The sequence below is a fragment of the Chinchilla lanigera genome, unplaced genomic scaffold (genome assembly GCF_000276665.1).
Source record: "Chinchilla lanigera isolate Chin_1 unplaced genomic scaffold, ChiLan1.0 scaffold00171, whole genome shotgun sequence".
Classification (NCBI taxonomy): Eukaryota; Metazoa; Chordata; class Mammalia; order Rodentia; family Chinchillidae; genus Chinchilla; species Chinchilla lanigera.
Window position 1 is genome coordinate 224,560 of NW_004955572.1, and position 27,810 is coordinate 252,369.

Sequence of the window (27,810 nt, forward strand, 5' to 3'; positions counted from 1 at the left end):
ATTCATACGACAGTAGCATGCAGAATATTATGTAAAATATATCATATGTATAATAGATATGCTAACTTCATCTACCATCAGTCTTTCCTTGGAGGAGCCTTTTTACCCACACTATAAATGGTTCCAATGAGACTGTTTAATCACAGTTCCTGACCCTTTCCTAAATATATGGATGGACACATGATCCAGACCCTGCCAATTATGACATCCTGTTATGTTATCCAATGGATAGGTTCATGATTTAAGCATCAGTAGCCAGAGTTCTACACATAAAATTTCTATATACACATTGGGGAAGAGAGAAATTCTTTTTCAAGAGTTACAAGCTATAAGTATAGGCTTAAGGCAGGATAAGGCCAGCATTTTGGCCACAAGCAGATAGCCTCCCTGAAAATACTATTTATGCACAGAGAGTAACAGTACCCCATATACAGCAGTAACTGATATCTATCTTAAGACTTCCAAACTATATGAACCAATTAATTATTTCTTCTTTCATTTTTTCTCCTTTGTTTAGCTTAAAGTAGCTTGGGTTGTTTTTTATTTAACTAGAGTCCCAGTTAATGAAATAAACTGGAGAAAATGTTCAGGGACATTCCGCAAAGGATTTTTGACCTTAAATAATTAGTGGAAGTTTACAGAGGACACACGTATTCATGGAGTGTAGGGAAGATTAAACAAATCATAACAAGACAAACATTCCAAAGGCTAGCAGAATAATTAGATTTGCTAATATGCAAGAGGTATAAAAGTAGAAGCAAAAATACTAGCGGAATATGGAATTTGGTAAAATTTTTCAAAAATTGTCTTGTATTAGGAATTATTGAGGAAAATAAAATGAGTTAGAGATTTATATATCATTGTACTGTGTAAGGAATCAGAGCTTCCCAAGGGATGATTTGTTCCCTTAATGCCTTGCAGGAGCTAAAATGAAAATGAAGTTGAGAACAGTTGGGGTGTCATTACTATATAATATTAAACAAGACACTATGGAAAAGAGCTAAACAGTATTTGAGAACAGAAGAAATGCCTCCTAGAGTTAGACACCATGATTATTCACCTGAGATCTTGTCTCTAATAGGGTCACCATGGGAAAGAGACATGCAGAAGCAGGTAGGAGTTGTTAAAATGTCACCTGTAAAAGGTTACAGAGCTGCTAATGCATTTAATGTTCCCTCACAGGCCTACTGTGGATCTACTGCAAGAAAATATCTTGTTAACAGCCTATATACTTGAGAGGAGGAAAAGTCCTTGAGAAAAGTTTTACAATGGCATCTGTCCACCAGCTCTTGGCTCAGCTTCTCTAATAGTCTAGTCATAAAACAAAAACAAAAACACAAACCCAAAAAACTGACAAAGGTAGAGCTACTACTAGATTTTTGGAAATGATGTTCTCCAAACGTAGATGTAAGAACTATGACTAAAGACAGGATTGTCTTAGAGTCTCATATTCATTCTCCCCTTTCCCCCTACCCCTCTCTCTCTCTCTCTTTCTCACCTCTCTCTTCACTCTCAGTAGGCCAACTTGCCTCCTATGCCACAGAAAATAGAAGCCAATAGGAATAATATGTCTTCTCTCTTATTTGAATTTTCCAATTACAATTTCCTGAAAAATTTTTCACTAATACTCATCCTTTTCTTCTACATTTCTAGTATTCTCTTGATTCTATCACCTCTTAATTGCTTAGTAAATTTATTAAATTGATTATTCCCTTTTCTCTCTTTTATCTAAAATCTCCATTAAGTCCTTTTTATGAGCAGTTAAGTAAGCACAATCTCTCTCCTATTTTAAAAACACAACTTCTTAATATTCTCTAGCTGCTACCCTATGTTTTTTCCAGGTCTCAATCAAACTTCTTGAAAGGGCAATTTACAGTTGCTATCAACGTTTCTCATCTGCACTTACTGGCCACCTCAATATAATTGGGTTTCTCTGTTCCCAGTTTGAATTATAACCTCTCTCACCAAGGACATCAAGGGAATCCTTTCATTTAATTCAATCAATAAGTCATTATCATACTTGTCTCATCAGAACCATTTGACATCTTTGGCAAATCCTTCCTTCCAAAAATATACTCCTCATTCTGTTTTCCAGCCATCATTCTCAACCAGACATTGTCTTATCCTTTCATCCCTTTATATTTCTCAGATTCCATGCTGCATCATCTTCTTACTTTTCCTCCAGATGGTCAGGTGGTGGCCAATGTTGTTCACTATTCACTCACATGATTTCAATTTCAGCGCATATGCTAAGGCTCCAAAGTCTCTCTATTAGCATTGACTCTCCTCAGTTTCAAATGCACATTTTCTATTTTTTCTCAGGTATCACTATTTGGATGTAGAATAGGTGTCTCAGTCACCACACATACAGAGACACATGTCCTATGTTTTTATGTTCTTCCAAAATCTCATGCTTGAACATTTCTGATATTATAAACTGCTTAAAACTTCCACAGGACAGAACATCCAATAAGCATTGCAAATTAAACATATTTGAAATGGAACTTTTGACTGTCTCAAGCCTGTTATGTTCTGAATCTTACATAATTTCATTAATTTTTTCATCTACTTAGTAGCTGAACCAAAACCAAATTTCATCTATAAGGCCTTGATTTCTTGCATCCTTTTATAGAAGTCTATTTAACATTATAATTATTCATTTGGCAAATATTTTTGGTAAAATTACACATCTATATTTCTGTAATAATGTGTATGTTGAACTTGCAAATCAGGCCCACTGCCAGTGTTGTCTAATGAGAAGCCCTGATAAATTGCCAACCAAATAGGCAACTCTCCACACTCATCATTTAATCAAAGAAATGTTCTTTGTTGCAAATTTTCCATGATATTCCAATAATTCATGTGGTATATAACACTAAGGAAGTGGAAACTGTTTGTATAAAATAGTGCACTGCACAGATGAAAGACAAAAGACTTCGGGCATTTCACCTGTGAACTGCAGCAATAGTGAAGATTTTTGCTTACAGATTTATTATTAGTTAATGCCTTCAATTCTACCTTCAACATTTCCAATTTTTTCCTATCCTCCACCCTCACAGCTACCACTCTGCCCAAACCACCACAATTTTTATGCTTGAACCACTGTAAACATGTCCTAGTGGTCTACATTTTACCTTAAATCTTGACTCCTAAAGTTTATTTTCTAAGGAGCAGAAAAAATCTTTCCAAAATGAGAATCACATCATACTATTTTCCTGATTCAAACGTTTCAGTGACTTAGTTGGAATAATGTTCAAATGCCCTACTATGGCCTGCATAATTTCAGCTGCCTTTCACCTTCATCTCCTGTCACTATTTTAAAGTCCTATCAAATCTGTGAAAGGCATCAGATGTATTTAGGAATAAGGATGAAAGTTATCTCTATGGTTAGGATAACAAATGTCTTAATATCATTCACAAAGTTTTGGCATAGCGATGTGATAGTTAATCTTAACTGTCAGCTTGACTTGAAAAGCAATTGGATCATGGAGATTCTATACTCATCATTGTATCAACCCACGGATAACCACAGCAGATTTTGGGGTTAGAAGGTGGGACCTAGTTGGAGGTGGGTCACTGGGGGTGTGCCTTTGTTTGGTAGATATCTCGCTGATGATCTGCTTCCCAGCTGCCAAATTAAAGAGCTTTTCTCCACCACAAGTTTCCATGACAAAGTTCCTACCTTGGAGCCAATCAAGCATAGAATAAAACCCCTGAAACTTCAGCAAATGAAGCTTTTCCTCCTTTAAATTTTGGCTGTCAGGTATTTCCTGAGAAACAGGAAAGCTGACTAATACAAGCAATAATAAACAATAAATAAATAATATTTTAGGAGTTGTGAAATATTCTCACATATATTGACTGTTATTTTAACATCACAGTACATAAAGTACATAAAGTAGAAGATTTGTTATGCCCATTTTACAAATTACAAAAGTAAGAAAATAGGGGTAAGGTTAGAACTAGTTTTCCTGACTCACAGTCAAGTTATGCATTATATTGAGGTACCAGGCCCATGAAAATATGAAAAGTGGCACTGTCACATATCATTTTCATTTAGAAGTGTCTTCTGTTACCCAATCATATATTCTGTCATTCTTGAGAGTTTTATTGCTATGGAGACTTGCAAGAAAATGCAAACATTATTGCTAAAAAAATCTATTTCTCTAAGAATACTTTGAATCTTGAAAACTAATTTAATGAGAATTGCATACCAAGAGTAGAACTTCATTCCCCCAAAGTGCTTCTTTGCTAGTTTACTTTTAAAAATTTTTAAATGACTATTTCTAAAAATTCAGTATTATCTAACACTATGCCATGGTATTGTGGAGAACAGTAGCAATGTCTTATTTTCCATAGTATCTCTGATACCTTGTGCAGTGCTTGTCACAAAGAAATTTCTTAACTCATTGCATTAGTGTTGAGTAACATTCACCAGCAACTGTTTCAATTTACTTGGCTATCAATACAAAAAAGACAGATAAATCATGTTATTTTGCCAATTTATTAAATAGATTTCCTTCTATTTTTATCATTGTACTTATCCAGTGACCCAATAATTTCTATTTTCTATTGATATCCCACTCAATTTTAACTGAGCTACTTATCCAGAAATCTTCTTTTCTATATTTTAATATGGTGTGCTATGTTCAGAAATACCTCCTTAAAAAACACAAATTTGGCAGACTGTTAAATGTCCATTCCTCCCTTCTTGCCACATACTAGTCATCTAGAAACTCTCTTTTCCCACATCTCTGAAGTTAGGGATGCTCACCTTACTAAGTTTTGGACAATGGGATGTGAGAAGTGCAGTCTATAGCTCCCGGATCATCTTCGTATGAACAAAGCTACTTGCCGTTGACCACCTGGGACTTTTCTGTGAGACAGAAAATTAGTTCTCCCCAATTCAACCAGTGCATTTTGGATTCTTTTTATTATACCAGCTTAAGTATAATAACACTAACCAGTGGATTAGATCACTTTAACTTATGAAAAAATATTACAAGGACAACAGTGTCATTTACTTCCCAGGGGAGTTTCTGAGTATTGTTATAGCTTAGTAAACTGTTCCTCTGTGGATATCATCAAATAAAATGTGGAGAACTCTAGCTTTGGGCACTAAACATCCTCTTCTGATATAATTCCACTTACTAAAACAAAAAGGGTTTACTCAGAATAAAATTTCTTGGCAGTGAAAATAATACCCTTACCTTGCTTTGTTGCAAAGAAATAAAGGAAAGAACTTCATGGTATTGCTTTCCATACCATCAAATTTACCGTAGTGTGCTATTGCTTCAAAATCATAAACTGCAATGAAGCAAGCTAGCTAGAATTTGATAATACAATAAAGGTGCCTTTGGGGAATTATAGAAGGAGGCTGGAGAGATAAAAGTACTCAGCCTAGTCACTGAAGCAGCAAAAATCTCAGATATTTGTGATTCCCATCCCACTTAATAAACTTTAAACAAAGATATGATGATATTGATTATCATTTATATTAAACAGGCTAGAGAATTACATGTTCCAATTATATGCCTCAGAGCAAAATGTTTGCTACGAATCTGTGCTCCTAGCCAATATTGATCAGCAATGCTTTACAAAAATACAATGCAATTACAAATGCTCTGTCAATGAGGCAGTTTGCATGAGGTGAGAAAATGATACCATGTGTGTTACTGTCTTTATAGTCCATGAAGATGCACCTACCTGTTCCCTGAATTTCACCACCGTATTAAGAAAAAAACTGAAATGAGTTTTTAAACTAACTGAGACTAAAAATCAATTGGATGTAGAGCTCTTAAATATATTTTGGAACTCTTGGTTGGTAATGAAATAACTAGGCATCTGTAATAAATCCATGATCCACTGTTATGAACTTCCTAAAATTCAGAGAAGCACACAGTGATTGCTCACCAAACCTGCTGACTTATTCTCTTCAACTTATGTCTACACTTTGGAAACTTTATTTGATGCAGTTTAACAAATAATTTTCAACACACTTTTACAAAATTTCTTCATTTCTTGCCCAAAGGAGTTCATTGGAAAACCCACAGTATTTGATTAATAATTATCTGATGTATAGATAATGTGCTTACTCATGACAACTATTTCAAGTATTCATCTTTTTTAATTAGCAAATTTCAGAATGACCATGTAATAGCAGCCTAAGCAAAATTTTAAATATGTAAACAAAATAAACTCTTTTCTGTGAGGAAAAGTCAACAATTCCATTAAGTGAAATTACAGAAATAATGTAATTTCTTTTCAGGTTCTATTCTTATTCCAAAATATTCCCAATGCAATATATGTATATGGATTATAAAAGGCAAATTTAGTAATTTTTTTTATTTTAAAGAGAATAAAAAAGAACAAGAGCAAAATGCCAACAACATAGACAAAAACAAAATAAAGCAAAAACAATAAGAATGATACAGGGTTTCAGAACAAAGTGATAGGAATTAACAGTGGTTGTTATATTACATATTGTTATCTTCAACTACATTGCTCAGATTACCAGATGTAAGAATGTAAGATTGATCAAACCATTAAAGAGAATAAAAAATAAAAACAAAAAAATTATAAACAATATGGAGTTTCACCAAACAAGATGATAGGAATTCAACAATGGTTGTTACATTGCATATTATTATCTTCAAATTAGTGGTACAGATTACCAGATATAAGCATGCAAAATTAGCATTAAAAAATAAAGCATTAACTGTTCCTTTCAATAAACCATTAGACATTAGCAGTACAGCTATCCGCTATCCTTGTGTATACATATATATTTTCCCTTCTTTCTGATGTTATACATTTAAAAGTTTTCTTATGAACATCAATGATATGAGAAAAATATTGTGAGCTTTCAGTGCTTCCTATCTGTTTATATGCTTGCAAATGATCAGAGTGGAAACCAGAACTTTATAACTAGCTATTTCATAAATCCTTCAATTTTGTGATTTTTTATTCTAATAATTTGACTTTTTCTGGGAAATTTTAATGACTAAAAATGGTGGCATTTAATGTTATTCTCAGCAGTATTTAAACAGCAGGTTTCCCACTACAGTCTACACAATGGTTGCCCGCTGACTTCGCGGTGCACATTTTGCTAGGCCATATGCAGCAGTTCCAAAGTCCAGGCAGATACATAGGCACCAGAGAAATCACATAAAACTTCTCTTGGGGAATAAAATTCTAGTCTGGGTGATAGGATCTACAAATATTTACTTAGATTAATAAAGTATAAGAATATAATTTCAAAAAAACTGCAGTACTTGCCAATGATCAAACACAGGAGGAAATTAGGACCTAAATGCAGCTATTGGAGTACAAAGTAGGAACTAATTTTATCATAGAAAACAAGGCAAGCAAAGGTACAGTTATTACCAAAAGTCAGAAGGTATTCTCAAAACAAGTACCTTGATGTTAAGCTATTGGCCAATGGTTACTTAAATTCCTTTTACAATAGAACGGTATTGTTGCTAAAATTTGGAGTAATTTTAAAACTGTAGCCTGCCAGGCGTGGTGGATCACACCTGTAATCCCAGCACTCGGAAGTTTTGAGGCAGGAGGGTCCTTGAGGTTTCGAGGCCAGCCTGGGCTACAAAGTAGCTCTAGCCCAGCCTGAGCTGCTGAGAAAGACCCTGTCTCAAAAAAGACAAAAAGAAAACAACCCAAAACCAAAATAGAATAAAACTGTAGGTGAATGAGCTCTCTTTTGGAGTTCAAAAGCAGAGATGAGTTTTTCTTAACTTGTTCGTAACATTCTTGCTCACTTCTTTTCTAACATGCTCTTCTAATAGTGCTAAACTATAAAGATTGCCTTAGTCTATTATGGTTTATATGTAAACTATAATATCATAAAACCTTGTGAGTTCATTAGTAGGGTTTTGGATCATGGGTCAGGTAAAGCTACATGTCATGATGGTAATGTGAAACTTAGTTGGAAGAGGTGGATCACTGAGGTCATGGCCTAGAAGGGTCTATCTACCCACCCTCTTCCCTCCCTTAGTCTTCTTTGCCTCCTCTGCCATTCTGCCCTGTCTTGGAACCAGCTCACTATGGACTAAAACCTCTACAAACTGCAAAACAAAAGAAACCTTTCCTCTTTTAAATCATAGGTATAAAGAATTGTCTCCCAGTGATGAGAATGTAACTATGACATGTATTGGAAACTAAAATATATCCACAATAGGTCCTTTTTCCCTGCAGCCTTGCCAGAACTTGTCAGTGCTTGATTTCTCTCTGATAGCCATCCTTTCTGGGGTAAAATGGTATCTAATGTTGCTTTAGTTTGCATTTCTCTAATGACTAATGAAGTATGGAGTTTGCTGAAAAATCTAAAACTAGAAACTCCCTTTCACCCAGGTATTTCCCTTCTAGATGTCTTCCCCAAAGAGTTGAAGACATCCTATTACAGTGATATATCCACACCCATGTGTATAACAGCACAATTCATAATAGCTAAAATTTGGAAGTACCCTATATGTCCATCAACAGATGAATGGATAAGGAAAACGTGGTATTTGCAAGAAATGGAGTATTATGCTGCCATAAAGAAAGATAAATTTGAGTCATTTGTAGGATGCATAAACCATAATGTTAAGTGAAATAAATCAGACACACAAGCTTAACTATCATATGGTTTCTCTTATATGAGAAAATTGTGAATAAAGAACAAAATAAAAGATAAATAATCGAAAATAGGGAGATAGATATTTCTCAAATGGGAATGAGATCAGGAGATGGAGGAAGAAGTGAGAGAGAAGATTGAAAGAAGATGGTAGAGGGAACTAAAATATGTTATTTACAAGTGTGTACTCCACACAAGGAATATAAACATTACAAACTTGTACTTATAATTTAAAAAAATAAAATATATGTACAAAAATGGAAAAACCATCCAAATGCACAGGTAGTTGATCTGCCTTTGTGAAAGAACTATATATGTCCTAATGTGAGAGAGAAAATATATTTGGATGATTAAAAACATTTCTAATATGAATTATTTTAAGGTTCTTAGTGATAACAACCCCCCATACCAATAACTAAACTATTATTTAATTTATAATAGAAATATCTTAAGGTGAAGCGTTTTTCATTCATATAAACTTTTTATATGGAAAAAGAAAATGTTTGGAGTTTTTTCTTCATGCAAATTATTAATGTTTACATGTCTGATGGAGCTCTAGAAAGTTACTAAAAGAGAACACAAGCAAAATAACTATTGTCAAATGTCACATAATCTGGTTAAGTATTGAAAATCCAATTTCATTTGTAGGAAAACATTGTTCATGTCCATGTTTTATGCCAAATGAAGCACAGCCTTCATTAAAGGTTGTAGAGTTTTTTGGATGGACATTCTCATGCATAGGTAAATCAGAATCCTGAAAGCTCCTTTGTTTGGATCATTCATGCTTAAAGATAGCAATGTTGGGAAATGAGAAAATGGAAAGTTCATTAAAGAAATGTAGAAAGTGAGAAGAATTGCTTAGGTTTGGAGATAGGGATTTAAGAATTTAATTTTAGATGTGTTGAATTTAAAGTGATATGGTCTAGAGAAGGGCAGTTTATAAAAATGGCCAAGCAATTATAGCACCTGAGTTCAACTTCCGACTACTGCTTATTACTTTATATAAACCTGGAGCAAATTATGAAACTTCTCAAAAGATTTTAGCTCATATTTATAATAATAATTATGGTACCAACTTCTTAGGGTTATTGAGAGACTCAAGAGCCAATATGTGAGAAAAACATGCTATAGTGACTAGATGGTCAATAAATAACATAATTTGTCTTGTTATTTTTTGCTTTTGTTATTCCTGTTGATATTTTTGTTATATTTAAGGATAGACATGGGTATAGATATAAATATGTATAGATATAGGTATAGGCATAGATATAGATGATATGCATATATAGACAGAGATAGCTGTAGAGACAGAGATAGAGATAGAAGGAGACATAAACATAGATGGCAATAAATTGGGAATAAGATATGAATCTGGAAATATAAGTTTAATATGACACTTGTGAATTTTAAAAGTGTAAATTAATAAAATGATGGAAAGAAACTTCAGATAAAATATATTTAAATTAGGAGTTAAGAGGCTTAGGAGGAACTAGATGCTGAATCTAGAGAACCAACTTGTAGAAAGGAGTTTAGCTGTAAAAGGTAGGACAGAGAAGAAGAGTATAGAAAGGGTATCAGTGTCAAGTAAAGATGATGTTTAAGAGAAGAGATGTATGTAAGAAGCCATCACTTTCCTGTTCACTATTTCAGGGTTCCATCTGCTCTCTTAGGTCAGGTAACAACTTTTCTTTGTCTGGTTTCTCCTCTTAGACAGTCAGCCCTAATGACTCAGCAGTTTTCAAACTCAATTATTTTTTGCCCTCATCCTGATTTTGTGCTCCAGTATCTTTCTTACTTGTTCTGTTAATGGGCTTCTTTCCCCCTCACACCGTGTAAGGAGGGGCTATGTAATTTTCACAGAGGGTACAATTGTCCTCAAAAAGAGAACAAACAAAGGTTCTAATTTCCTCTGCATCTGGACTCAGCATGCTCTTTTTGATGACCTACTCTCAGAAGTAAATTTTCCACTGTGGTCTCTAATTTTGTGCATAAGATCTTCTCAAGGTTACAATCTGGTTGCAGGTGCAAAAAAAATTGCATGTGAGAGAAAATATTCTAAATGGAATCTCTGGCTCATCAAGCAGTCTCTGGCTTTTCTTATTTACTTAGACACTGATTTTTTTTCCTTCACCACAAAAAATATGTAATATGACAGTATGGCAGCTGTAATCATGACAAGGGCAAAGCTGGATGATAGTTTCAGGGTGGCTTTCATTAGCTGGATATAATTTATTGGAACATTCTCAGACCAGTGTTTGGCCCTCAACTCTGCACATTACAAAACTATGATTCATCCAAGTCTAAATAATAGGAGATTTATTTATGGATGAAAATGTGACTATATTACTATGGAGCATATGCTGATTTCTAATGACATTCTTATCTCAGTGAAGATAAGATCAAATTTATAAAGTCCAGTATAATTAGAGATCAAATTTATAAAGTCCAGTGAACATAAAACAAGAAAAACAAGTCTTTTCACTTAGAGTGTGATAGAAATCAATGAATTACTTCTCTCTGAAACAGAACTGACACTACTATTAAGTGGGTACATTTGGCAGCACTGATTCAAGAACTTCATTACACAAACCAAAGGGCTGTTACTCACCCTGTAATCTATGTAGATGACGTACCGTGGAGTTGTGCAGTGCTCACTTTATGACACCATGCACAGTAACCACAGTTATGCTATCTATGCCTTTCCTTTGTGTAAGGCTTGCAAATTCCTGATAATTTTAGCCTTTACATTCCAGACCATTACAACCAGCTTTCCATAGCGTGATACACTTCTTATTTTGTATATTTCTTTAATTCATCACTTTTCACATGTTGTCCTGATAACATAAATTACTGTTTTCCAAACACTGTTACATAAAGGGAAAGAAAAAACATCCCTCATTTAAAATGCAGATTCCATGTACCTGTGTCCAGGGACTCTGCTTCAGTAGGCCTGGACTGGAGCCCAGAAACTTGCATTTTAAAAAGCACTCCATATGGTTCTGAAGCAAATGATTCTTGAGCAACGTGACTTCAAAATGGGGATTAATCTGATCATTTTCCTTTATCCCAAAGCACCTTCAAAGGTGAGGAAATGCTGGTTAAATTTTGTTTTGTGTACATAATTTATATCATCCATGCTGTAGGGGTGTTTGTTTCACTTCTGCAACCTGTAGGAAACTCTTTCAGATCATGAGGTCTGTTTCTGAAACCTGCAGTCCTTTATGCGCCACACCAATGCTTAGAACAAAACTTCAAAGTAAAATGTGTTTTTTAGACAGAAGTTAGAAATTCAGTGTGAATCTTTTCGTTCCTTGCTCAAGAACTTTATTTAGCCTAATTCTATTCTAGTGACTGCCAAATGCTCACAGCATGGCTGATTTCCAGTCAGTACTCTCCATAGACTAAAATATCTTATTTTTGATCATTTTCTCTGCATGATTGCTTCTACTTGATAGGTTAAATCTGGCTTTTTTTGCCTGCTTACATCCTTAACCTCTCCCAGAGAGGTTATTATTTAGAATCTCAGTAATGTTCAAAACACTTTCTCCTTTAACGTCGCTTCATATTTAATTAACACGCCATTTAACTTCTTCTCAAAGTCCTTAATGAAGACATTAGCCAAATACAGACATAACACCATGTCTTTACAACTGGAAATGATGTTATCTAACAAACAAGGTCCATGTTTCAGTTGCTGTGACTCCATTTCAAAGCTTCTATAATTATCAAACTTCTGACTGGTCACAAATATTCACAAAAAATGAAAACCAAGACAGAATACATATGGAACACACAAATAATGATGAAAAAGTCATAAAACAGTCAAATACTTAACACAAAAGCAAATAATTGTTTTGTGGTGGTTTTAGCAGGATGCATTACAACCATGCAACTAGTTCCTTTAAACTGTATCTTAAAATTATCATAATTAGGGATCTTTGTATCCTCTATACCACCTAATTTAGAAGCTAAATCTTCAGCCAGCTCTGGGGGGAAAAATAAACCAATGAATGATGAATTTGAAGGGTTCTATTTTGTCAGTGGATTCGGTATCAAGTCAAACTTGTTAAATATTCTCCAATTTTCTGACACCACTTCAACTGGTCATCTGTATTTCTCCGTGATTAAGATTTATAATAACTGGAATCTACATTATTTTCATATGTCTAAATCTTCAGAGCAGCCTAATTTAACTAAGAATGAGATGTTGATTTCCTCCCTCCTATCAGCTTTCCAAGCGCTAGAGTTTAACACTTAAAATCAATTCTAGATGCCAAGGCCCAGTAATGGCTGTAATCTTCCCCATACTCACCACCTTCCTTTGACGCTGAACTCAGACTTCAGCCATATATTTTGCAGAGTACTCGCAAAGAGAATTAGGTGGCTATATTGTGATTAGGAATAAAAAAGAAAAGAACAGTGCAATAAGATATATAGTAGGAGACCTGACTTAGGCTGGCAAGATCAACGTAGGTTTCTCTGAAGGAGTGACATTGGAGATAGCCTCGATGTTATCTGAAAGAAACAAGGAGGAAGATGATTCAAACGGAAACACAGGATAACTAAACCCTCCCTAACATCTTTCTTGCATGTCTAATAGGCAGATCATATTCTAAATTAGCCCCAAACAGAACTTTTTGTTCTTCACCTCCTGCCTCCATCAGCATCAAAACTGTTCTCTCACCACTCTTCAGTCTTGAATATCCTTTGATTGAGAAACCCATCATTTGCATATTTCTTTTAAATCTTATTTTTCCCTTTTACTCTTTGGAGATTCTTATATTGGCATACATGTTACATGTCCTTTTCCCAATTTTTTTTTAGGGGCTTGAGATAAGTCTCAAGATCTCACCATGCTAGGCAACTACTCCACCACTGAGCTATCCCCCCAGCCTCCCAACTTTGTTGTTGTCTTTCATCTTTACATATAGTTATTTAACTTTCAGTGTATAGAATTTATTTTTTATACCACTATACAACTTTTTATTTATGATTTCTAATTGCCAATAACAATATATCTAATCATTTATATTTTCATGCCTATTTTCTTTACTTGTTATATACATGAACTTTTAATCCATCTGTAATTTAATTTGATGTAAGGAGTAAAACAGGGATTTAAAAACTGTTATTGATTCATAATTTACTATGTGATGGAAGCATACATTATTTCATTAGAATATATTACTATCCCATTATACAGATGATGAAACTAATATTCAGAGATTGAGTACACTGGTGAAGTCACACACCTGGTAAACTGGAGAGTAACGGTTTGAACTCAAGGTTGACTGACCCCAAAACCCTTGCTTAAATATTATTCGATTTATTTATTTGTACCAGGAATCAAATTCATGGCCTTACACTTGTCAGGCAGGCACTGTGCCACTGAACTACATCCCTAACCCTTAAATACTATTCTCAACTGGACAGTTCTAATGTCATATTTCACTAGACACTGAATCCTTAATGAACATGATAGCATATCTGAAATTTCTAATTTGCTTTATATATCTGCCAGCAATGAAGTTTTTTAAAATTTCTGTACAGAATTATGATTGGTTTACACATTTAATAAGGCCATGCTGTTTCTACTAATCCTTTTCAGAGACTTTCTACCTACTATTCTTTGTTTACACTTTCAGATAAACAAATCATTTTCCAAGTTATGAAAGGGCTTCTCACAGGAATTCTGTTTGAGATTGTATTTGTCTATTAATTAATTTAGAGGGAGTTTATATTTTTACACTTTGAGAAAGAGTATATCTCTTTATTGGTCTCTTCTAGGTCTCTCACATAATTTTGATAGTTTTATTTATTATGAGTTCTAATTATTAGTTGTTCATTAAATATTTCAATGTATTTATAGCTATTATAAATAGGGTTCCATTTATATATGTAAGCACATATTTTTGCTTTTATATTTTATCTACACAATTATTATTTATAATTTGATTTCATTCTATTATTTCATAAGTATTTGTCCAACCAAACTGTGTTTTAAAATATTTAATAAAATATTTCAGAAACACAAAATTATATATATATTTTTATATATTTGATGACAAATATATAAGCATGTATGGAGTATTTGGAATTTTTACCTATTTTGTCTATTAAAATGGGTAGCTATACTAGTCAGATCTAGCTACTATAACAAATACTATAGAGTAGGTGACTTGAAAAACAGAAAAACAGTTCTGGAGCCTGGGAAATCCAAACTCAAGGTACTGGCAAGGTAGATTTCATTCTGAGGCCCTTTTCCCTTGTTTTACATACCTCCCATCTGTGTGAATTCTCATATAGCTTCTCTGTATATGCATAGATAGAGGGGATGTGTTCTCTGTTGTCTTTCTTTTAAGGACCCTAAACTTATCATGTCAGGGCTCTATTCTTAGGACAGTGCACGAACTTAATTTCATTCTCATAGACCCTATCTCCAAATAGAGTCTTGACACTGAAGGTAAAGATTCAAAATACAAACTTGAGAGATTGCAGCTTAGTCCATAGCAGTAGCCAACTAAGTTACTGAATGGTCATGTGTGTTTTCTTTGTTTTGTTTTGCAATTACTCCTAGTTTTTCTCGATATATGGTAAGTCATCAGTATATAATAATTTGGCACTTTAAAACATCTTTACTTTTAATTGTATCATCTTATATAATTATTTTAGGCAGAAATTTCAGAAAAGGATAAATAATAATAATAGTTACTTATGCAACATTTGTGTTTTCTGGGACTACTGAATTTACTCTGGTCAGACTAGAAATGGTTATAGTGCTATTAGATATTATGCTGGATGCTACTTTAATGAATCAAATTTGTAGTTTATTTTATTGTTTTATGAGTAGTAAATGTTGTGTTTAATTGTTTTAGGCAACTGTTAAATGATCATACATTTTATTTTCCTTCTGGTTATTACTATTGTAAATGCTTTTTGATTTCCTAATATTGAACCAACTTATACTTTTAGAATTAAACATTTCTGTTAGTGTTTTATTTGATTTTACTGACAGATTATTTTACTTATAACATAGTTCAGATGTGCAAAATTGTATTGAGTAGTAAAATTTGTTTCCCTTTTTCTTCTTTTTATTTTTAAGCCTTTCATGATTTGCCAACCTACTGCTGGCTTCATATAACAAAGTTTCCTTTTTGCTTTGTAATCTGACAAATTATAAATAACATCAGAACTATTTTTTTTATTTTAAAAATAAAAGGAGGAAAACATTAACAGACAGACAACATTTTACAACTTAGCAAAAGAAGAGTACAGACAATACAGAGTTACAAACAAAGTGGTAGGAAATTAACAATGCTTGTTGTATTACATATTGATATCTTCAAAGTGTTTCCCCATGAAAACAAATAGAAACATACAATATTGATCAGTCAAGGACTCATTGACAGTTCCTTTCAGCAAGGAAATAGAAGACAGTAAATCAACTATGTTAACTATCCTGTATATACATACATACAAAATTTCTCCTTTTTTCCTTTCTCTTTTCCTGCATCATAGTTGCCCTTTACCTTGAGCGTTTTCCTATCATTTCACAATGCTGATCATACCTCAGCGTTTCTATTAACTTTTTCAGGTTTTACACTAGTGAGACAATGCAGTGCGTGCACATGCAGGTGTGATTTATTTCACTTATGTGTATGGTCTGTAGTTGTGACCATTTACCTATAAAAGCCTCGAGTTTATCTTTCTTTACAGCTGAGTAATATTCCATTTTATAAAAGTACCACAATTTTATTATTCAATCATTGGTGGATGAACATTTGGGTTGCTTCCACAATTCATCAATTACAAATTGTGCTGCTATGAACAGAGGTGCACATGTATCACTGTGATACAACATTTTTAGATCTTCTGGGAAAATACCCAGGAGGGGAATAGCTGGGTTGAATGGGACCTCGAGTCCTAGTTTTCTGAGGAAACTCCAAACTGATTTCCACAGTGGTTTCACCAGTCTGAACTACCACCAGCAATGGAGAAGGGTTCCTATTTCGCCACAGCCTCGCCAGCATTTGGTATTGGTTGATTTCTTAATGCTAGCCATTCTTATTGGGGTAACGAGTAATGTCAAAGTTGTTTGAATTTGCATTTCTCAAATGACTAAAGATGTTGAACATTTTGTCATTTATTTATTTGCCATTTGTATTTCATTATCTGAGAAGTATGTATTCATCTCTGCTGCCTATTTTTGAATTGGGTCTTTGAATTTGGGGGGGGCTGATATTTCTTAATGTGTTATATATTCTACATAGAAGCCCTTGGTCTGACAGAGTGTCAGCTAAAATTTTTTCAAAGTTTGTGGGTTTTCTTTTTACTCTGCTGGTGATTTCTTTAGATGTGCAGAAACTTTTCAGTAGGATGAGATCTCAGTTGTTGATTCTTTGAAGTGTTTCACCTGCAGTTTGGTTTTTGTTCATGAACTCTCTGCCTACCCCTATGTCTTCAAGGATTTTACTTACATTCTCTTCCAATAGATTTAGTGTTTCTGTTTTAATATTGAGATCTGTGATCCATTTTAACTTGAGTTTGGTGCATGGTGATACACTTGGATCTATTTTCAGTCTTTGGCAGGTGGCAATCCAATTTTTCCAGTACCATTTATTAAAGAGGCCATCGTTCTTCCAGTGAGTTTATTTTGCCCCTTTATCAAAGATTAGGTAGGTGAGTGCATTTTTGGTTGTGCCTGTTTCTTCCAGTCAGTTCCATTGATCCTCAAGTCTGTTTTTTAGCCAGTACCAGGTTGATTTTATGACAGTAGCTTTGTAGTATAATTTCAGGTCCGACATCGTGATTCCACCTGACTTGTCCTTGTTGCCTGAGATTACTTTAGCTATTCTGGGTCTCTTCTCGTTCCAGATGAATTGAAGGCATGTTTTCTCTAGATCTGTTAGGTATGCTAATGGTAGTTGAATGGGAATTGCATTGAATCTGTACAGCAGTTTTGGGAGTATGGCCATTTTCACAGTGTTGGTTCTTCCTATCCATGGGCAAAGAATATTTTTCCATTTACTGAAATCCTCTTCGATCTCTTTTTTCAGAGTAGTGTAGTTTTCATTGAAGAGATCTTTTACTTCTTCTGTTAGATTGATTCCTAAATATTTCAATGTCTTGGATGTTATTGTGAAAGGTACGGTTTCCTTAATTTCTCTCTCAGTCTGTTTGTTGTTTTTGTAGAGGAATGTTGTTGATTTTTGGGTGTTGCCTTTGTCTCCAGCTACACTGCTGAAATTGTTGATTAATTCAAGGAGTCTTCTTGTGGAGTTTTTGGGGTCTTCCGTGTAAAGTATCATGTCATCTGCATGTAGTGATAGTTTCACTTTTCCCTTTCCTATCCTTCTTCCTTTTGTTTCTCTCTCTTGTCCAATTGCTCCGGCTAACGGTTCCAGAACTATATTGAATAGGTGGTGATAGCAGACATCCTTGTCTTGTTCTCTATTTTAAAGTAAAAGCTTTCATTTTTTTGTTCATTTTGAATGATGGTGGCTGTTGGATTGTCATAGATGGCTTCGATCAGGTTAAGATAAAGACCATCTATTCCTAATTTCTGTGGAGTTTTTATCATGAATGCATGTTGGACTTGTGAAAAGCTTTTTCTGCATCTATTGAGATGATCATATGGTTTTTGTCTTTGGCTCCATTGATATGGCATATAACATTTATAGATTTGCGAATATGGAACCAAGCCTGCATTCCTGGAATGAATCCAACTTGTTCGAGATGTGTGATTTTCTTCATAATTTGCTGCATTCTATTTGCTCGTATCTTATTGGGTATCTTTGCATCTATATTCCTGTAGTTCTCTTTCTTGGTTGGGTCTTTCTCGGATTTTGGTGTTGCTATGATGCTTGCCTCCAGAAATGAGTTAGGGAGAATTGCTTCCTTTTCAATTTTATTGAAGACTTTGAGGAGTGTTGGTATTAAATCCTCTCTGAATTTCTTGTACAATTCTGCTGTGACTCCATCAGGGCCAGGGTTTTTCTTTGTTGGTAGGTTTTTAATCACTTTTTCAATCTCATTAATTGATACTGGGTTGTTCAGGAATTTGATATCTTCTTGACTCAACCTTGGCAATTCGTACATATCTAGGAATCTGTCCATTTCTTCTGAGTTTTCTATCCTACAGGAGTAAAGATTTTCAAAGTAGGCATTAATGATCTTCTGAATTTCTGTGGAGTCTGTAGTAATTTCAACCTTTCATTCCTTATTGCATGAATCTGAGTTCCTTCCTTCCTTTTCTTGATAAGGTTGGCTAGGAGTTTATCGATTTCATTTATTCTTTGAAAGAACCAACTTTTTCATACATTTCTTTTTTGGAGGGTTTTCTTTGCCTCAATCACATTAATTTCTGCCCTGATTTTTATATTCTCCTCCCTTCTTTGGGCTTTGGGCCTGACTTGTTCTTCTTTTTCTAAAAGTTTAAGATGTGGTATTAGGCTATTTATTTGTTCTCTTTCTCTTTTCCTGATGTGTGAATTCACCACTATAAATTTCCCTCTAAGGACTGATTTCATTGCATTCCATAGATTCTGGTAACTTTTATTTACATTTTCATTTATTTGTAGGTATTTTTTAATTTTCTCTTTAATTTCTTCTGTGACTAATTGGTTGTTCAGGAGGTTGTTGTTTAATTTCCAAGTATTTCTGAAGTTTTTGAAGTTTCTTTTGTTGTTAATTTCCAATATCATTGCACTGTGGTCAGATAATATGCATGGGATAATTTCAATTCTTTTGCATTTGGAAGGTATGCTCTACAGGCTAGAATGTGGTCTATTTTAGAGAAAGACCCATGTGCAGCTGAGAAAAATGCGTATTCTGATGCCATGGTTTGGAACACTCTCTGTACATCTACTAAGACCATTTGTTTGCAGTTTTGGTTCATATCTGTTATTTCCTTGCTGATTTTTTGTCCAGTTGACCTATCTGTTTGTGTCAGTGGGGTGTTGTCATCCCCTGTTACAATAGTGTTATTAATTATATGGGTTTTCATGCCTGTTAAGATTTATCTTATATAATTTGGAGCTCCGATATTTGGGGCATACATGTTTATGGTTGTTATCTCATCCTCTTGCAGTTTTCCCCTGGCAAGTATGTACTGACCTCTTTATCTCTTTTGATTATTGTCAGTTTAAAGTTTACATTCTCTGCAAACAGAATAGCTATGCTTGCTTTTTTCTGGGTTCCTGTTCCATGGAGCATTGTTTTCCATCCTTTGACTTTTAGTCTATGGATTTCCTTTTGATTAAAATGTGTGTCCTGTATAAGCATATTGTTGGATTTTGGTTTTTAATCCAATCTGCCAGTCTGTTTCTTTTGACTGGAGAATTGATGCTATTTACATTTATAGTTATCACCAATATGTGTTGATTTATCATTGTCATGTTATTTACCTGTGTTGATGTCCTACTTTTTCTACCTGTTTACTTGCTTGCTCTTCTTGCGTTTCATTTCTACTTTTGTTGTTGAAATTGTGGTCAGATTTTTCTCTGTCTAGAATATCTTTTAGTACTCTTTGTAATGCTGGTTTGGTACTCATGAAGTTCTTCAATTGTTCTTTGTCGTGGAAATATTTTATATCTCCATTGAATTTGAGGGATAGTTTGACAGTGTACATCATTCTTGGTTCGAAGCTCTTCTGTGTCAGGAAGTGTAATACTTCACTCCAAGCTCTGATTGATTAAATGGTTTGTGCTGAGAATTCTGTTGTGATTCTGATGGGCTTTCCTTTATAGATAATGTGTTTCTCTTCTCTAGCAGCTTTTAATATTCTGTTCTTTTGCTGAAGATCTGGGAACCTGACTCGTATATGTCTGCCTACAGTTTTATTTTGGTTGTGGTTGGTTGGAGTTCTATATGCCTCATTTAACTGTATATCAGGTTCTGTTTCCATGCTTGGGAAATTTTCCGCTAGTATTTCTGTAAATATTCTTTTTATGTCAGTTGTGTTGCCTCCTGCTGTTTCATTGACTCCTATAAGTCAGACACTATTTCTCTTTGCCTCATCTTGGAGCTGTTGAATTGACTTTCCCTGGATCCTTGTTGATTTTGCAAGATCCTTTCTTTTACAGATGCTAGATGCCATGCTCTCTTCAAAGTCTGAAGTCTTTTTAAATCTATTTTAGAAATTATTATATGAATATAAAAGCATTTCACTCAGATTTTCAAATTTATTAGCAAGGTGATAGCCAATCTATTATCTTAAATTTTTTATCTATTATTCTTCTTTACTCTATATATTATACATTTCTATTTTCTTTCTCATTTTATTGACAATCAAAACTAGCATTTTTCTGTGAGTTTATAAAATTTAATTTTCTTTTGCCTTTGACCCAGGCTGATCTTGAACTGGAAATCCTCCCATTTCAGACTGTCAGCTGGGATTACAGAAGCATGTGCCACTACAATAATATTCTTCTATTATGTATCAAGATAATGAACAATTGGGCTGGGGATTTAGCTCAGCAGCAAAGCACCTGCCTGGCAAGTGCAAGGTCATGAGTTCGGTTCCCGGTACCGGAGAAAAACCAAAAAAAAAAAAAAAAAAAAAAAAAAGATAATGAACAAGTCATTCATATCTACTGTCTATTTTTCTTTCAACTTTATTTATTTTAAATCTTAACATCTTTATTCTTTATAGTTTACATTTACTTTATTATTTTCTTTGCATTGACATTATAAAACCATTTGTTTTTTATTGTTTCATGAAAATATTTAAGAACTTTGTCTTTGTAATACATCTTTTGTTTATTCCAAATGTTTTAGCATGTTACATCCTCATTCTTCATTAGCCCTTCTAAAAAGTTCTGTAAATAGGATTTGGCCTTTCTCTTTGAATTCCTTCATTTAAGGAGAGTGTTTTGTTTATTGCTAATATTTTGAAGCATTTTCTGATCTACATTTACTATTATTTCTGAATTTATTGCTTTGCAGGACAAAATTTGATTTATAGTATTTTTACCCAGAAATTAAATCAGGGTTGCTTTATGATCTGCACAATTTTGGTAAAGGTAACATGTTACCATATTAATTTTCTATTGCTGTATAAGCAATCACAAATTTGGAAGCCTAACACTACAATGTATGGTCTCACAGCTTCCATGGGTAAAGATTCAAACACCTGTGGCTCAGCTAGTTTTTGTTGAGGCTTAGTGCCAGAGTAAAGCTGTTGGTTAGGCTGGGCTCTTTTAAACAACTAGGAAAAATCTGCTTCCAGGCTCATTTTGGTTGGTGATAGAACACAATTCCTCACAACTGTCCCCATTCCCTTATTGACTTTTGGTCTTTTCACACAGCCTTCTCTGTTTCTAAACAAGTAATGTACCTGTCAAATCCCTCTAACTTTTGTTGGTCTTGTTGGCTTTTCTGTAGTGTCTCTCCAACACTAACTAGAGAATACTGTTTCCTTTAAGGGCTCATGTGAGTCAGTGGAGGCCATCAGGATAACCTAGGACAGTGGTTGGGAACCTATTGCATGTGTGTTGTCTGTTTTCCTTTTCAGGCAAAAGATGTTAATGTACGAGTTTTTTTTTGTTTTTGTTTTTGTTTTTTCTAAATTAAAACCTCAGTATTCAGGTTTAATTGCAGTGTTGGCACTTTGTGATAGGTAAGTGCTTACTGGGTTGCAGTCTGGGCATTCACCTCTAAAAGATTCACCTTCTCTGACCTAGGATAATCTTCCCATGTGAAGGTCCTTGACTTAATTTTATTTGTGTTCTCTTTCATCACAGAACATAACATATTCTCAGGTTCCAAGGACTAAGGTGTGAACACCTTTGTGAGTCCCTTTTGCCAATCACATGTTAATGTAAAAGGACCTCTTTTATGTCTAATTATAATCACATAATTACTTAAAATATAATTAATATAGACCTTTAATTAATATATAATTATTTCCAATACATAAACAATTTAGTTAAAGGCTTTATGGCACTTAAAAACCATCATTTTACTGATCATTTCCTATGGGCCAGGCACTGTGCTAAGCATTTTATATAAATTACTCCACTTAAATGTTCCAAAACTGTGTAAGTTGTATATTATTGTTATACTCACTGACTATTTAAAAATAGTGTATAAGTTAAACAAACTGATTTTTAGAGAAATTAGGAAGTTTTCTAATGCTACATAACTAATAAGTGGTCTTAACAGATTTTAAGAGTGATCTGTTTGAACTTGTTTTAAATTCCCCTGAAAACAGAGCTTGGGTGAAGGTAGGATATTTGGTCTGTGATCCTAGAAAAAGTGTGAGAGTAGAAAGACTATGACAGAAGAAAATGCAATATAAAAGTACATTTTTAAAGTCACTACTCTGAACATTATTGGCTCAAATTTCCTGAGGTTTGCTAAGAAGCATACAAAATGTCTCCAAGAATAATCTACCTGAAAAGACAGGTGGAAGATTTAGTCAATAACTTTCATGCTCCAATAGTCTGCACTGCCTTTGTTTAAGAACTAAGCTGGCTACAGAATCACAAAAGAAAGACCTCACACTGTTCAAGGTTGGGGTAGAAAATCTGCCTGAAAATCACTTGTCTGAACTGTGAAATTGTCCACCGTGAAAGCTGGTGAAATCAGAGGTAGGCCAAGAGTCCCTTACATGGAGCATACAGAGGCATTCATTACTGAACTCAGAAGTGGTTGCTCAAAATCAAGATTTTATTTAAAAATATTCACTCTACATCTTTTCTGGTACTTTCTCAACATAATAATTTCATCTTCCACAAATATTGACTGATCTCCCATGATATTCCAGATATCTAGTAATATCGTGAAAATCAAGAGATGGAAAGCAAAATGCTTTCAAGGAGAGCTTGCTTTGTCAGATGCTTATCTGACAAAGAAATGTTCAAGAATCAGTGAAATATAACTACCATTATTAATCAAAAGTGGTGGAATTAATCTGGTTATTCAGGTTGTGTGTGTGTGTGTGTGTGTGTGTGTGTGTGTGTGTGTGTAAGCACCGGCATGAGGATATTTCAGACTGTAATGTCTCTTTGTTTTCAAATTGTAAATGAGAAACTGATTAGGTTCAAGGAAAAAATGTCTTGAAATGTATATGAAAATTTTAAGAATTAATAAGAAGGTGGATCAAAGTAAGGGCAGATTAGAAGTCGGGAAAACATATCAGCGTTTCAGCAGTTTGGTATTCTCTTGACAGCGTACACAGCACACATTTGCCTTCACTTTTCATAACATTGAACTATTCTTGACACAGGGATTAGAGGCACAAAATGGAATATCCTATTAAACCCCAACATCTGACTCCATTACAATTGTCAGACCTTTAATGAATATGAGTATGATGTGTGTGTACGTATGTATGTGGATGATGTGTGTCTACATTTTAAAGGATGGAAGACAATCTAAGCCAAGTGTGCTTGAGATACTTAAACTACTTTCACAAGGTGTTTATTATGCAAGGCTCAATAGGAGCAGAAACATCAGCAACATACTGTTGGCCTTAATTTGAAAAGATTTCCAAAGCCTCACCAAGCTTCTCTATTTTTATGCATAAGCAGAGTAATTGGTTGTATTCTTTGAAGAATGTTACAGAAAAATACTTTTTACAAAGTAGTCTATTCTATCAAACTATTACATTATCTTACAATTCAACTTTAGCCATTCCATCTTATCCTGCCAATTTTCTTCAGGCTGTTAACACTTGTTCCCCCAGCATGAGTTGAGAGAAAACACGGTAAAATGGGAAGAGTAGGAAACTTAGGATCAGACTGTCTCAGTTTCTGTGCCCTAGCAGGGCCATTTCCTGTGTTAGAAGAAACCTCATTTGGGCAGTTTCCTTACTCTTTCTTTTTTATTTATTTTTTTTTATTTTAAAGAGAATAGTACATGAGACACAAACAAACAAAAAATAGAACAGTAGCAGCATACCAGTGTCATGAACATAAACAAATCAAAGCAAGAACATTCAAAGTGATACAGGGTCTCAAGATAAATGAATACAAATCAACAGTGGTTGTTACATTGCATTTCACTATCCTCAACTACACTGCTCAGATTATCAGATGTAAGAATGAAAGATTACTCAAACCTTTAAAGAGAATAAGAAAATAATTCTTCAGTAAAACATTAGAGATAATATAGAGTTTCACTAGACAAGATGGTAGCAGTTCACCATTGTAATTCCACTGCATATTGTTCCCTTCAAATCGGTTGCTCAGACCACCAGACACAAGCATGTAAAGTCGGTCAGAACATGAAAAATTGTGAGCATTAACTGTTCATTTCAATACACCATCAGACAACAGCAATACAGTCATCGCAGTATATATATATACTTTTTGCCTTCCTTCTTTATTTTTTCTTCTCTCCCTCAACCCAGTCATTCCTTCCTTTGAGCAATTTCTTTCCCTTTCCTATCATCTATTGTACATTTTGAGTTTGATCTAGTCTTTCATATTCCTACACCAACGAGACAATATGCTGTTTACACATTTTGGTCTGATTTATTTCAATTAAGAGTATGGTCTCTAGTTGTATCCATTTACCTACAAAACTCTCGAGTTTATCTTTTTCAATACCTGAGTAATACTCCATTGTATAAAAATACCACAACTTTTTTATCCATTCCACAGTGGATGGGCATCTGGGTTGTTTCCAAGATTTAGCTATAGCAAATTGTGCTGCTATAAACATGGGTGCACATATATCGCTGTGGTATAATGTCTTTAATTCTTCTGGGAAAATACCCAGAGGAAGAATAGCTGGGTTAAATGGGACTTCCAATCCTAGTTTTCTGAGGAATCTCCAAATTGATTTCCACAGTGGTTTCACCAATCTACACTCCCACCAGCAGTGGAGAAGGGTTCCTTTCTCCCCACAACCACTCCAGCATTTGTTATTGGTTGATTTCTTGATGATAGCCATCCTTTTTGAGGTGAAATGGAATCTCAGTGTTGTTTTAATTTGCATTTCTCAAATGACTAACAACTTTGAACATTTTTTTATGTATTTATTCACCATTAGTGTCTCTTCGTTAGAGAAGTGTGTATTCATCTCAGATGCCCATTTTTGGATTGGGTCTTTGAATTTGTGGGTCTTGATTTTGTTTAATTCTTTATATGTCTTAGATAGAAGTCCTTTGTCTAAGGGGGAGTTGGCTAAAATTTTTTCCCAATTCATGGGTTTTCTTTTTACATTATTGGTGATTTCTTTAGATGTGCAAAAATTTTTCGATAAGTTGAGATCCCAATTGTTGATTCTTTGAAATATTTCCCGTGCAGATGGTTTTCGTTCATGTACTCTCTGCCTACCCTTATGTCGTCAAGATTTTTACCTACTTTCTCTTCCAATAAATTCTGTTTTAATATTCAGATCTTTGATCCATTTTCACTTTAATTTAGTTCACAGTGAAAGACATGCGTCTAGTTTTAGTCTTTGGCATGTGGAAAGCCAGTTTTTCCAGCACCATTTATTAAAGAGGCTATCTTCCTTCCATTTAACATGTTTGGCCCCTTTGTTGAAGATAAGGTGCCTGAGTGTGTTTTAGTTGTTTCTGCATCTTCTAGTCTGTTCCATTGATCTTCAGGTCTGTTGTTGTGCCAGTACCATGTTGATTTTATCACAGTAGCTTTGTAGTACAATTTCAAGTCAGGAATTGTGATGCCTCCTGCCTTTACTTTGTTGCCCAGAATTGCTTTTGCTATTCTAGGCCTCTTCTGGTTCCAGATGAATTTTCAAGCATGTTTTCTCTAGTTCTGTGAGGTATACTAATGGTATTTTAACTGGGATTGCACTGAATCTGTACAAATATTTTGGGAGTATGGCCATTTTCACAATGTTGCCTCTTCTTATCCATGAGCAAGGAATATCTTTCCATTTTCTGATATCTTCCTTGATCTCTTCTTTCAGAGTACTATATTTTCGCTGTATACATCTTTTACGTACTTTTGTTAGATTGATTCCTAAGACTTTCATCTTTTTAGATGCTATTGTGAAACGTTTGGTTTCCCTAATTTCTGTCTCAGTCTGTTTGTTACTTGTGTACAGGAATGTGCTATGGACTTTTGAGTGTCAACTTTCTATCCAGCTGTGCTACTAAATTAAGTTATTAAAATCCGTTAGCCTTTTGGTGGAGTTTTTGGGGTCTTCTATGTAGAGTGTCATCTCATCTGCGAATAATGATGATTTCACTTCTTCCTTTCCTATCCTTATTCCTTTTATTTCTCTCTCTTGTCTAATTGCTCTAGCCAATATTTCCAGAACTATATTGAATAAGAGTGGTGATAGTGGACATCTTTGTCTTATTCCTAATTTTAAAGTGACAGCTTTCAATTTTTGACCATTTATTATGATGTTAGCTCTTGGTTTATCATAGATACCTTTGATCAGATTGAGGTAAAGGCCATCTATTCCTATTTTCTGTAGGGTTTTCAACATGAATGAGTGTTGGACTTTATCAAAGGATTTTTCTGCATCGATGGAGATGATCATGTGATTTTTGTCCTTGGCTCTATTGACGTGGTGTATTACATTGATTGATTTGTGTATATTGAACCATCTCTGCGTTCCTGGTATTAATTCCTCTTGGTCATGGTGTATAATCTTGATGACGTGTTGTAGTCTGTTTGCTAGTATTTTATTGAGATTTTTGCATCTATATTCATTAGGGAGATTGGTCTGTAGTTCACTTTCTTGTTTGGGTCTTTCTCAGGTTTTGGTATCCCGATAATATTTGCCTCCAGGAATGAGTTGGGGAGAAATCCTTCCCTTTCAATTTCATTAAAGAGTTTGAGAAGCATTGGTGTTAAATCTTCCATAAATTGCTTGTAGAATTCAGCTGTGAATCTATAGGGATCTGGGCTCTTCTTCAATGGTAAGTTTTTCATTACATTCTCAATTTCACTGGCTGATATTGAGTTATTCAGGATTTTTATATCTTCTTCATTCAGCTTTGTTAATTCATATGTATCTAGGAATCTGGCCATTTCCTCTGCATTTTCCATCTTATGAGAGTAAAGATTTCCAAAGTAGGTATTGATGATTTTCTGAATTTCTTCAGGATCTTTAATGATTTCAACCCTTTCATTCCTTATTGACAGGTTTTCTTTCCTTTTTTTGAAAAGTTTGGCTAGGTGTTTCTCTATTTTATTTATTCTCTCAAAGAACCAACTCTTTGATTCATTAATTCTTTGTATTGTTTTTTT

The 27,810-nt window shown here is 34.3% G+C and overlaps 1 pseudogene; it reads left to right on the forward strand.

Annotated features, from left to right (window-relative positions):
* Positions 1 to 27,810, forward strand: part of LOC102008040 — a 58,384-nt pseudogene that overhangs the window by 786 nt on the left and 29,788 nt on the right.